At 39.1% G+C, this 13,168-nt stretch overlaps 1 pseudogene; it reads left to right on the top strand.

Annotated features, from left to right (window-relative positions):
- The first annotated feature begins 3,759 nt into the window (after window positions 1-3,759).
- LOC146889103 (uncharacterized) lies at window positions 3,760-4,489 on the top strand (annotated as a pseudogene).
- Window positions 4,490-13,168: the final 8,679 nt, after the last annotated feature.

Raw genomic sequence — 13,168 nt, 5'->3', positions numbered from 1 at the left:
TCTCAGTTTCAGGAGGTCCCATTTATTCATTGTTGCTCTTATTGTCTGTGCTACTAGGGTTCTACGTAAGAAGTGCTCTCCTGTGCCCATGTCTTGTAAACTACTACCCACTTTCTTTTCTATCAGGTTCAATGTGTTCAGATTAATGTTGATGTCTTTAATCCATTTGGACTTGAGTTTTGTGCATGGTGATAGATATGGATCTATTTTCATTTTTCTACAGGTTGACATTCAGTTATGCCAGCACTATTTGTTAAAGATGCTTTCTTTCTTCCATTGTATAGCTTTAGCTCCTTTGTCAAAAATCAGGTGTTCATAGATTTGTGGATTAAGTTCTGTGTCTTTGATTTGATTCCATTGATCAACATCTCTGTTTTTGTGCCAATACCAAGCTGTTTTCATTACTGTAGCTCTGTAATAGAGCTTAAAGTCAGTGATGGTAATGCCTCCAGAAAAACTTTTGTTGTATAGGATTGTTTTGGCTATCCTGGGTTTTTTTGTTTTGCCATACAAACTTGATTATTGTTCTCTCAATGTCTGTGAAGAATTTCGCTTGGATTTTGATGGTGATTGCATTGAATCTATAGACTGCTTTTGGTAAAATTGCCATTTTTACTATGTTGATCCTCCCAATCCAAGATCATGGGAGATTTTTCCATTTTCTGGTATCCTCTTCAATTTCTTTCTTCAAAACCTTAAAGTTCTTGTCAAATAGATCTTTCACTTCCTTGGTTAGAGTTACTCCAAGATACTCTATGCTATTTGTGGCTATCGTGAAAGGTGATGTTTCTCTGATTTCCCGCTCTGTATCTTTGTTCAATGTGTATAGGAGGGGAACTGACTTTTTGGAATTGATCTTGTATCCTGCCATAGTACTAAAGGTGTTGATCAGCTATAGGAGTTCTTTGGTAGAGTTTTTGGGGTCGCTTATGTACACTATCATATCATCTGCAAATAATGAAAGTTTGACTTCTTCCCTTCCAATTTGAATCCCCTTGATCTCTTTATGCTGTCTTATTGCTATTGCTAGAACTTCAAGCACTATATTGAAGAGGTATGGAGAGAGTGGACAGCCTTGTCTTGTTCCAGATTTTAGTGGGATGGCTTTGAGTTTCTCTCCATTTAATTTAATGTTAACTGTTGGCTTGCTGTATATTGACTTTATCATATTTAGGAATGAACCTTGTATCCCTGATCTCTCCAAGACCTTTATCATAAAGGGGTGGCGAATTTTGTCAAATGCTTTTTCAGCATCTAATGAAATGATCATATGTTTTTTTTCTTTCAGTTTATTTATATGATGGATTACGTTGATATATTTTTGTATGTTGAACCAGCCCTGACTCTCTGGGATGAAACCTACTTGATGATAATGTATAATTTTTTGGATGTGTTCTTGGATTCTGTTTGCGAGTATTTTATTGAGAATTTTTGCACCAATGTTCATGAGTGAGATTGGTCTGTAATTCTCTTTCTAGGTTAAGTCTTTGTGTGGTTTGGGTATCAGGGTGACTGTAGCTTCATAAAAGGAGTTTGCAATGATTCTTCTGTTTCTATTTTGTGAAACACATTAGGAGGTATAGGTATTAACACTACTTGGAAGATCTGATAGAATTCTGCATTGAAACCATTTGGTCCAGGGCTTTTTTTGGTAGGGAGGTTTCTGATGACAGCTTCTATTTTCTCGTGACTTACAGGTCTGTTTAAACTGCTCACTTGGTCTTGACTTAATTTTGGTAAATTGTATTCATCTAAAAAAGTGTTCATTTATTCCACATTTTCCAACTTTGTGGCATACAGGCTTTTGTAGTAAGATCTAATGATTCTCTGAATTTCTTCTGTGTCTGTGGTTATGTCCTCCTTTTCATTTCTGATCTTGTTACAGACCTTCTGGCTTTCATGGTTTTCATTGAGAAGTCAGGTGTGATTCTGATAGGTTTCCCTTTATATGTTACTTGACCTTTTTCCCTTGCAGCTCTTAATATTTGTTCTTTATTCTGTATGTTTTGTGTTTTGATTATTATATGGCGAGGGGATTTTTTTTTGATCCAGTCTATTTGGTGTTCTATATGCGTCTTCTACCTTCATAGGAATATCCTTTAGATTGGGAAAGTTTTCTTCAATAATTTTGGTCAATATATTTTCTGGGCCTTTCAGCTGTAAATCTTCTCCTTCTTCTACACCTATTATTCTTAGGTTTGGCTTTTTCATGGTGTCCCAGATTTCCTGGATGTTTTGTGTTAAGAATTTGTTGTATTTGTTTTGTTCTTTATTTAATCAGTGAGTTTATTTCCTCTACAGTATCTTCAATGTCTGAGATTCTTTCTTCTATCTCTTGTATTCTGTTGGTAATACTTGTCTCTGTAGTTCCTGTCCATTTACCCAGATTTGCCATATCCAGTCTTCCCTCGGTTTATGTTTTCTTCATTACCTCCATTTCATCTTTCAAGTCTTGAACTGTTTCCTTTACCTGTTTGATTGTTTTTTCTTGGGTATTTTTGAGACATTTATTCATTTCCTCTACCTTTTTGTTTGTCATCTCCATTTCTTTGCAGCAGTTTTTCACCTCCTGTTTAAGTTCCTCTATTATTTTCATGAAGTTCCGTTTAAAGTCTATTTCTTCTATTTCTTCAGGAGTAGGGTGTTCAATTCTTCTTGTTGCGTGATCCCTGGATTCTGGTGATATCATGTTGCCTTTCAGGTTGTTGGAGGAATTCTTGCATTGGCGCCTGCCCATGTCTTCCTTCAAATGGAGCCAGGAGAGTCTTGCTGTCTTGGTTCAGTTTTTGCTGTGACTGCCTCTCTGGGTGGATCTCTTCAGTGCAGGAGCAGGAACTGTTCCTGTCACTCTAGATGGTACTCCTCAGCACCCTCTGGATGGAACTCCTCAGCACTGAAATAGGGATAGCAGTCTGGATGAAACTCCTCAGCACTGAAATAGGGATAGCTGGTATTCCAAGGACTCAGGAGACATAGGGTGACCGTGGGGGTAGGGTAGGGTCGAGTGGAGCACAGAAGACCCTGTAGCAGAAGCTGGGGGGGACTGTGCTCTCTTCCGGGACAGTCTGCCCCAGATAGCACACACTCACCCCTCTGTATGGAACTCCTCAGCACTGAAATAGGGATAGCTGGTATTCCAAGGACACAGGAGACAAAAGGGCCACCATGGGGGCAGTGCAAAGTAGAGTGGAACACAGAAGACCGTGCAGCAGAAGCTGGGCAGGGGGACTGTGCTCTCTACCAGGACAGTCTGCCCCAAATAACGCAGACTCACCCCTCTGGATGGAACTCCTCAGCACTGAAATTGGGACAGCTGGTATTCCTAGGACACAGGAGACACAGGGTGACTGTGGGGGTAGGGTAGGGTCAAGTGGAGCACAGAAGACCCTGCAGCAGAAGCTGAGGGGTGGGGGGGCTGTGCTCTCTTCCGGGACAGTCCATCCCGGATAGCACACACTCACCCCTCTGGTGGAACTCCTAAGCACTGAAACAGGGATAGCTGGTATTCCAAGGACACAGGAGACAAAAGGGCGACCATGGGGGCAGGGCAGAGTCGAGTGGAACACAGAAGACTCAACACATAATTTGTATGCTTTGGTATTTGGGCTGTTATTTTTTAAAATCTCTGACCCAAGATGTTTGAGGTAGCTATGATTTGTGTGATATAGAAACCGAGAAACATGTCTTCTAGACCTGCTTTTGCTTTTCTATTCTGGCATCTTGTGGTGGTCCCATCCCCCACTTGTCACAGTGGTGATCATGGAGGAATAATTTCCATGGACCAATCCATGTGATGTAGATATAACACCAGCATCTAGTGAAATAGGATCCAGGCTATCCATCTCTACCATTGTAGATGCTATGTGTTTCTTAGGCCACATGGCTGAAGAAACTTTGGGACTCATAGGAACAAATAGGCTTAATGGTGCCCTGGCAAAAACAATATATTCAACAGGAAAAATGGTGGGGTAACATCGTTGGTGAAACAGGGCATGTTCCAAAGATCCGTTCTACCAAGTGTCCTGCACATCCTCCCACCCTTTCTCCCATCCTGAGGAGGGTAGGGAGTTAACCTGCCTTGCCCACATTCATGGCATCTGAGGACAACAAAGGGCAAGAGGCAAATGAAGAGGGAAATAGCAGGGGCTCCTCTCGGTCCAGCTCTCCGGGTTTATGGAAGCTGCTGGATGTCAGCTGGCCCAGGAATTCTGCTCCATGCTTTTATGCTGTGTGGGTTTATAACATCAGCAAAAATTCTGAGGAGACAGAAATGACTAGTTCATCTGGTGACAGTGACACCCCTGAGGATGACCTCTCTTACCTGGAGGACATCCCTTCTGATTCTCAGTCAGCCCCACAGGATGATGTTGTGGAGGTTGTCAACTTTATATCCCTTGAGGTTTCCTTTTCATTTCCCCATCTCAGAAAATGTCTGTTTTGCTCCCACAAATCAAAGGCCTGTGATCCTAAGAACAGAAGGCTTTCCTAACTCCTTCCTGTGCTCTCATGTTAACACTGTGAAGAAGCATTGAGTATCCCTGTGGCCATGCTTCAGACACAACTACCAATGTGTCATAGGTGGCCTGACCACAGAGCTGCTACAAGTATCAACGCCAAAGCTTTGGGGTGGAATAGCTCCAGAAAGTACATTCCATGGTGAGGAGCACACAGGATTAGAAAATTCTGACTAAGTTGTGCTGCGAAACTTTAATTCCCTTGGGGTTGGGTACCATAGGTTTCTTTCTCTTGGGGTTGGGTACCATAGGATTCTTTCAACCAGAAAAGACAGATCAGGATAAATATCAGGAGAACATTTAATAAAACAAAGGACTTTCCATGTCAGGAAAACTTTGCCAGTTTCATAGATAGTTCTGGTGTGTCAACATCAAGCAGAAATGAGCCGTAGCATCCCCAGTACTGAGTCACTGAGGGAAAGGCTCCCACACAAAGCAAAGAGCTGCCACTCTGTGGTGGTCCTACAAAGGCAGCTGACAAGGGAAAAATGACTAGATTTGAGCAAAAGAGATTTCTTAATTAGAAGAGGGGATAGTTCATCGAACAGTGTGACCATTCAATCTAAACTAACTTTTGCAACTAACAAATGCTTCTCATTTGATCAGATATAACTTGGCAAAAGGGTAAAATTCCCAAAATGAAGGTTGGGGGAGGATTTTTTTTTTTATCTTTTCAGAACAGTGAAGGCATCCAGATAAGGAATCTAAAGACCTCTGGACAAATGAAACACCTGATGAAAAGGACAAATCATCCAAACAAAATGTCCCAAGAAGAAGAATAAATTGACCTATTGATGTATCACATTTTCTACATAACAAAACTTCATAAATCTTCCCAAATGTCTGTTTATGCTGTTCTATACAGGCATATAATGCATACAGTCTTTTTGTAGTCCCAGTCCAATTAAAAATTAAAACTGGCTTTGGAGTTGGGCTATGGCTCTCTCTTTCCCCAATCCCAAACATTCTTATTAAAGTAAAATCCAAAACTCTCTGCCTTATGTCAGAAGAACCACCTGATATTGATCAGAAGAAAAATAGAAATTTCAGGACTGTTTTATTGCCACTAATATCATTATCCTTTGATTTTGTTTAGACATTTTAATAGTTTTTCCTAATGTATCAATATTATCTCAGAATTTATAAGATTAATATAATATATATTAAACTTTTTATCATGATAAAAATTGTCACTTTTCTAATTCTAGAAAAAAGGCTTCATCTAGTTCCCTGTACATTATTTTGAGATTGAGATTCTATCAGGTAACAAGGAATTAAGCTTTTGTACTCTAGATGGACATAAGAATTATTGATCCTTTAACTTCTTCGATATCTCCTGTATATGACATTTAAAATGTTTAAGTTTTCTTTAATGAACCATGACCACACCTAACAGTTATCTTATAAGTCTCCAACATGATGATGGGGTGCCACAATGATGATTTCCACCCAGATGATGATAACATCACCAACCTGAAAAACACCACCTAAAGATTGGTTTTTGACTGCAATCTCCTCAGAACCGTTTCGAGGTGGCTGGCTGAGATGATCCAGTCTCACAGACTACTCTAACCAGGACTTGAGACAAGCCCTTCACTTTGCTATTATGCAGAGACTGAACAACAAATAATACAGGTACCTCTCCCAGGACTAGAAAATTAACCTAAATATTTTTCTTGTCAGGATCCCTAAAGATACTATCATCTCAAACAGAAGGAAGTATTAACAAATTTAATAGGATAACAAATTAACAAATAAAGCTTGCCTAAATAACAGAGTATAGAGCTAGCCACACTAGTTAGCCATAGAGACCAGAAAGTTGTGGCACACACCTTTAATGCCAGCACTCAGGAGATAGAGGCAGATGGATCTCTGAGTTCAAGTCCACTCTGGGCTACACAAGTTTGAATAAGGTTAAAGAAGAAACACAGTCAAGCAATGGTGGTTCACTCCTTTAATCCCAGCACTAGGGAGTTGGAGATAGAAAGTGACATGGCTGAGCAGAGAGAAGAATAGGCAGGAGGAGATTGAAACTTTGGTTCAGTCTGAGGTTTCATAGAGACAGCATTCTGTCTGAGGATTTGTAGAGAAAGAATATCCAATTCAGTCTGCAGATTTTGTAGAGGTAAGAACTAGTGACTGGCTGCTTTGCTTCTCTTATCTTTCAGCATTTACCCTGATATCTTTCTCCAAGTTTTTATTAAAACCCATTAAAATTCATGCTACATATTTGTGGATGTTAGTGTTATGTTTCCAATAAGCAAGCTACAATCACAGAAGTTAACTGTAGAATAAGGGACTAGGGGAAGGAATGAATCTCCCTAGGAAGTGGAAATAGATTATTGTTATTGATGGATGGGGTTGGGAGGTAGACAGGAACCAAAGGAGAGGGAAAAGTGGAGCAATATGGATGGAAAAGAGGGAGAGACAGAGAAAACTAGGGGTTATTTGAAGGGCATTAGGGAATACTAATAAATAAAACGTGTACATGTATTAAGGCAATATAAATTAAATTGCCAAACAATGGGGGAAATAGAACCCAAACTTCACATTTCCTGCTACCAAAAGTAGTTTTCAGTGCCAGGAATGTTCTGTATATAATCAAGTTGTTGAACAAAAGCACCTGATGGGAATTCCCAAACAATCCAAGCTATTGCCAAAGCTATTTGTTGCTTTCCACAAACTAACAGTAAGGCCCTATAGTTGAAGACAACTGCTACTCAACTCATTGAACATGGAGAATCAAGCTGGTGCCTATCTAGAACCTTCAATCCTAGGTGCTAGAGTTAATGGTAGTAGAAGTTACTCTGAATACTAACAAAGAAGAAAAGGAAACACCAGTACAGCTTCAAACCTTTTGATCTATGATGGTCTGTTTGCAAAATGCACTACTATAATAGTGACACAAAGCCTATGCGAATAACCAACCATTACCTGATTGGATTTAAGGTTCACTTTATGAGATGGAACCAATCACCAACACTGCTCATGTGTCTACAAACCAGAGACAAGACATGCCAGAGACCTACAGAAACACCACACACCATTATTCTGTTTAAGGAAAGTAGCTATAAAATGACTCTTAACAGCATTCTGCTAAAGTCATGGATCAGTGTTCTGCTCAGTCATTATCAGATATGCTTCCTTTTGCAATAGATTAGAACAAAATACAGAGACTCACAACTGACACTATGCACACACACTCATACACACACACACACAGAGAGAGAGAGAGAGAGAGAGAGAGAGAGAGAGAGAGAGAGAGAGACCTCAAAACGTCCAGTTCTAGACAAAATGTCTCCACTAAATCTCTCTCCTTAAGTCTCAGGGAACTGTGCTGAAAAGGAGGAAGAAAGATTCTAAGAATCAAATGGGATTGGGGACAACAAGGAAACAAGATCTTCTAAACACAGTAGGACTAACACACATATGATCTCAGAAACTATGGCAGCAAACACAGGGGGTGCATGGGTCTGTACAAGATGGTATTTTAGCACTGAGAGGAAAAATGGAAGAAAACACTCATCCCTAACCCTGAAGATATCTTCGCTTGACAAAAACTAGCAAATAAAAAATAAGTAATTTGCAATGGAGTCTGAATGAGGATACAAACCACTCTTAAGTCCAGGCCCCATTTCAAAAAGTAGATGGCCAATAGAAAACAAACTCAATTACATATTTGGAGGTTATTTGTTTCAAGTCTTGAACACTTTTATTCATTTCCTTCCACTGTTTTCTTTTTTAGTGACTTTTTTATTGGATTTACTCATTTCCTCCAATTTTTGTTTGTCTTTTCCTTGATTTTTAAAGGGAATTTATCAGTGTCTTTCTTAAGTATCTCTGTCACCTTCATAAAGTTGTTTTAAGGTCTTTTCTTATACTTCAGCTGTGTTAGAATATTCACAGTAGTAGTAGTAGTAGTAGTAGTAGTAATAGTAGTAGTAGCAGTAGCAGTAGTAGTAGTGGGATAGCTGTAGTAGGATAACTGGGTTCTAGTGGAGCCAACTAGCTCCAGGTAGATGCATGTGCTTACCCTGGTGTGTAGGTATATAGGTGCTAATTTCTGGACTTGTCTTAGTTGGATTGATATTTAGTTCTTTGCTTTCTGTTTCATCTGTGAGCTCTGGCCTGTGTGGCCAGTGGTTGATCAGGGGTTCGCCACCAGAAATGGGGACTGGACTTTTGGGGGCTGTCATTTTCTCTCATCAAGCATGAATTCATTGCCCAAGCTGAGGGCTTGAATTATGGCAGGCTCCATAGACTCTGATCCAGGAAGAAGTTTGCTTGAGTTAGAGGCTAGAGTTCTGGTAGCTGGTATGACCTCTTGTCCATCAGGAGTGTTGACTTGTGTTGGAGACTGGTCTTTTGGCAGGTCTGTTCTGTGATTATTCGAGGATTGTTGTCTGCCAAAGGAAATTAACAGAGTGGGACTGTCCTGATGAATATCTTGCATATCACCATAGAACCTTTATTTGGCGATAGATGGAGATAGAGACAGAGACCCACATTGGAGCACTAGACTGAGATCCCAAGGTCCAAATGAGGAGCAGAAGGAGGGAGAAAATGAACAAGGAAGTCAGGACCACGAGGGATGCGTCCACCCACTGAGATGGTGGGACTGATCTAATGGGAGCTCACCAAGGCCAGCTGGACTGGGAGTGATGGAGCATGTGATCAAACTGGACCCTTTGAATGTGGCAGGCAATGAAGGCTGACTGAGAAGCCAAGGACAATGGCACTGGGTTTTGATATTACTGCATGGACTGACTTTGTGGGAGCCTGGTTTGTTTGGATGTTCACCTTTATAGACCTGGATGGAGGGGGGAGGACCTTGGACTTCCAACGGGGCAGGGAACCCTGACTGCTCTTAGGACTAGAGAGAGAGGGGGAGGTGAGGAGTTGGAGGGAAAAGGGAGGCAGGGAGGAGGTGGAAATTTTTAATAAATAAATAAATAAATTAATTAATTAAAAAAATCCTCCAGTCAGAAATACATCATGGTAAGGGTAATTTCAGCTAGTTAGAGGAGAAATTCTTCTGAAATTATAACATTTGTTATAATAAATTGAATATAAAGAAACAAGTGTGTGTGCGTGTGTGTGTGTGTGTGTATGCAAAAACCTGTTATTCAAACTGATTGGGATATGACAAATATAATTATGCTGTATGTTGCTGATGGCATTGGCAAATAGAAATCACTTTTTCATGCGTATCGTGAGGCAATCCTCTTTAGTCTCCAAATACATTTTTATTTGCACACTGATTTAATTGCAGTCTCTGTGGAATCAAGAATTAAAGTGTCTATAAGAAAGAAGAGTACTTCTCAAAAATATTAACTATTCCTGAATCTAGGAGTGTTTGTCTGTGTCACAACAAAAGAAATGACTAAGATTAATGTGGGTTAAATTTCATCTTCACTCTGTCATATTATCCAAAACCTCTTGTAAGTCAGCTCCATTTCTATGTCTATTAATTGTGACCTTTGAGGCTAATGTAGAAATGATTGCTCCTTCCAAGCCCATTTGCACTACCAACCAATGGGCAAAGTTTTTATTTGGATCCACAAGCTTCTGATATTGTTGTATAAAATTGATCATTTATGTAACAAGATGCTAAACGCAATTCAAGCAGTTTGCCCAGAAAGAGGCCACAGAAACTGAGAAGAGAACAATAGTTGCCTAGTAACAACAGTCTACACAAAAAGGTTGGCTCATTTGTGAAGAGGATGACCCAGTGCTGGGTCTTATAGAATGAACAGATCATCCTCCTCCAGCTCATCATGTAAGGGCTTGACATTTAAAAGTTATGAAAGCTAATTTCACTTCCATTGCTCTTAAAAGTTTGGAGTTTTTATGTAATTCTTTCCAAGTGTGATATCCAAAGGAGAAGTGCACATCTCAAAACATTTTTATGAAATTAATTTACTTTGAATATGAATAGCAAAACATGAAGCAGAACAGTAGATGCACCACAGATTTTCCTTTTGAGTTTTATCTAGCTTGTCAACCAAATGTTTTTACATTTTGACATAGGATATAGGAAGGTGGTTTATCTTAAAAATTTTATATAGGTGGTGTCATACATTGTGTTCTCTTTTGTATCTTGCTTCATTGTTCAATGTAAGAATTTTGATATATAGCTGACTCTGGTTGTAGAATGATAAATTTTTAAGGAAAGTACATTTTTTCATATAATCTGATAGTGTCATCAATCTCCCTTATTCCCCTCCTAAATCCTTTCCACCTCTGCAACCATGCAACTCCATTCTTGTTAAACAAACCAGAATACAAAGAAAGAAAAATGATCAAAAACATAGAAACATACATACATTCTCTCTCTCTCTCTCTCTCTCTCTCTCTCTCTCTCTATCTATCTATCTATTCTTTTATAGATGACAGTCTTTTCACCTGCAATATATCATGATTATACTTTTCACTCCACTTATTTTTGACAGTTCCTACTTACCTTGCTTCTCCTCCAATCCTCCCTCACCTCCAGTTATTCCCTTTCTGTCTCTCATTAGAAAAGAACTGGCTTCCAGGAGACATCAGCCAAATACGACAAAATAAAATATAATGAAATAAAACAAAAACTATTAAATTAGGCTGGACAGAGGTATCCCAACAAAAGGAAAAGAGCTCAAGGGAAGATACAAGAGTGAGTGATCCACACAGTCATATATTTAGGATTCCCATAAAATACTAAGCTAAAATGTACAATACATATATATATATATATATATATATATATATATATATATATATATATATGAAAATAACCTAGTCCAGACCCATGTAGGCTCTGCTCTTGCTACTTAAGTATCTGTGGCTTCATTTGAGCCTGGCTCGATTGATTCATAGGGCTTTGTTCTCCTGGTGTCCTCCATCACCTTTAATTCTTACTCTTTTTCTGTCTCCTCTTCTCTGGAGTTTTATGAACTCTGAGGAGAGGAATTTGATGGAGAGATCCCATTTAGAGCTATGTGTTCCAAAGACTTTATATTTAATGCTTGGATAAAGGGCTCTGCATATGTTCTGTCTGCTTCAGGAGAAAGTTTCTCTTAGGATGACTGAATAATGCACTGATCTATGAGTACAGCAGAATAGCATTAGGAGTCATTTTATTGAGTTTTTTTTTAGATCAGTAGTGTTTGGATTTATTCTAGGGCTCTGAGATATCTTCTTTCTGTTCTTTCTCATGCTAGCAGTGTGGGGTAAGAGTTCTGATTTATGGAGTGTGCTTTAAGTCAACTCAAATATTGTCTGACTACTCCCAAAAGTTCTGTCCACCCATAGCATATCTTGAAGACAGGTCAGAGAGTAGGTAAAAGATTTTGTGGCAAGGTTAGTGTCTACATGCCTCTTTTTTTAGAATGTAAAATAACTTAATGCACCAAAGATCCTAGAATGTAGGGTTGAAGGTTCCATGTAAGCACCTGGTTGACTTAACCATATTCAATGAAGTGTTGTACTCAGCAATGGGGACCCAAAGTCAGTTTGCAGAGAACAATCCATTTTTTTTGCAACAGCCTGGATTGTTTGAAAATTTCCATGGTACACCTTTGCCAATAACTCATCTAATGAAACCAAGTTCTGCTACTGGAAGCCTTGTTTGATGCCAAGAAATGGACAGTTGGGACTCCCATATGCCAGATTGTTAGTAGACCTCATTGGGATTGCCTTTTTATATTGTAGGGAGTTTTCACTGCACTAGGTTTTCATATCATCCCTCAAATGTTCCTCAATCCATCTGTCTCACCCTGCATTGCATCCCTTAAACCTATCTTTCCTGCTTCTCTTCACATGATCCAACTGTTCCTGTTCTTCCTACTCCAGTCCACCTGTAAAATTTATTTTATTTCTTCAACCAAGGGAGGTATATCTGTGCCCTTATTTCCTCCTTATACCTAGCCTCTCGGGAATCCAATGTCCTTTCCTGACTTCCATTGGCACTGCATGTGCATGTTTCCCTTTCTATATTTCTTTTCCTTCCATGTTAACATGTCTAACTGCTTTGTGCCATTATTTCAGTCTTATTTATACAGCCATTATGAGGAGAGTCTATTTCAAAACAGATTTCCTGGTATCTCAGTTTTTGATATGTTATCTGAACCCTTGATGTTATCAGAGCCCTAGTTATATAAGCTGTGATGTACATGTATCTTTGGGCCCAGGGACACACTTGATCTCTAAATTGTATCCAAGAGCGATTTTCTACATTCATGAGTGCTTGATACTTTGCAATTGTTCCTTCTTCTATCTTCTGAAGTTTCCAAAATTTGACTTTAGCTACTTTATGTTGTCTAGTATAATATATTTCTAAAATTGTTGTTCACCTATTAATTTTCTCTTTCCTTACTTTCCCTCTTCTTTCCCTTTCTTTTAACATTCTTTTCTCTTCCTTATCCTAAAGAAACATGGATATACTATATTTTTTGTAGCTATAGACTTACATCAGAGTACAAACTTCAGTATTGCTTGGGGTGTAAAATTATTATATTTTTGGCCATTTGACTGTTTTTTTTGATGCGGGAGAATTGCCTGTATTCTGTCAATCATATTTTAATAAAATGCTGATTGGCCAGGCAGGCAGTATAGGTGGGAAAGCCAGACAGGAAGTAGGGGTGGAGCAAAGAGACAGAGTATTCTGGAAGCAG

Source organism: Myodes glareolus, chromosome X (genome assembly GCF_982192425.1).
Source record: "Myodes glareolus chromosome X, mMyoGla1.1, whole genome shotgun sequence".
In the NCBI taxonomy this organism is placed as follows: Eukaryota; Metazoa; Chordata; class Mammalia; order Rodentia; family Cricetidae; genus Myodes; species Myodes glareolus.
The sequence above is the reverse complement of the archived record's forward strand: the minus strand, read 5'-3'. Positions and strand labels throughout refer to the sequence as shown.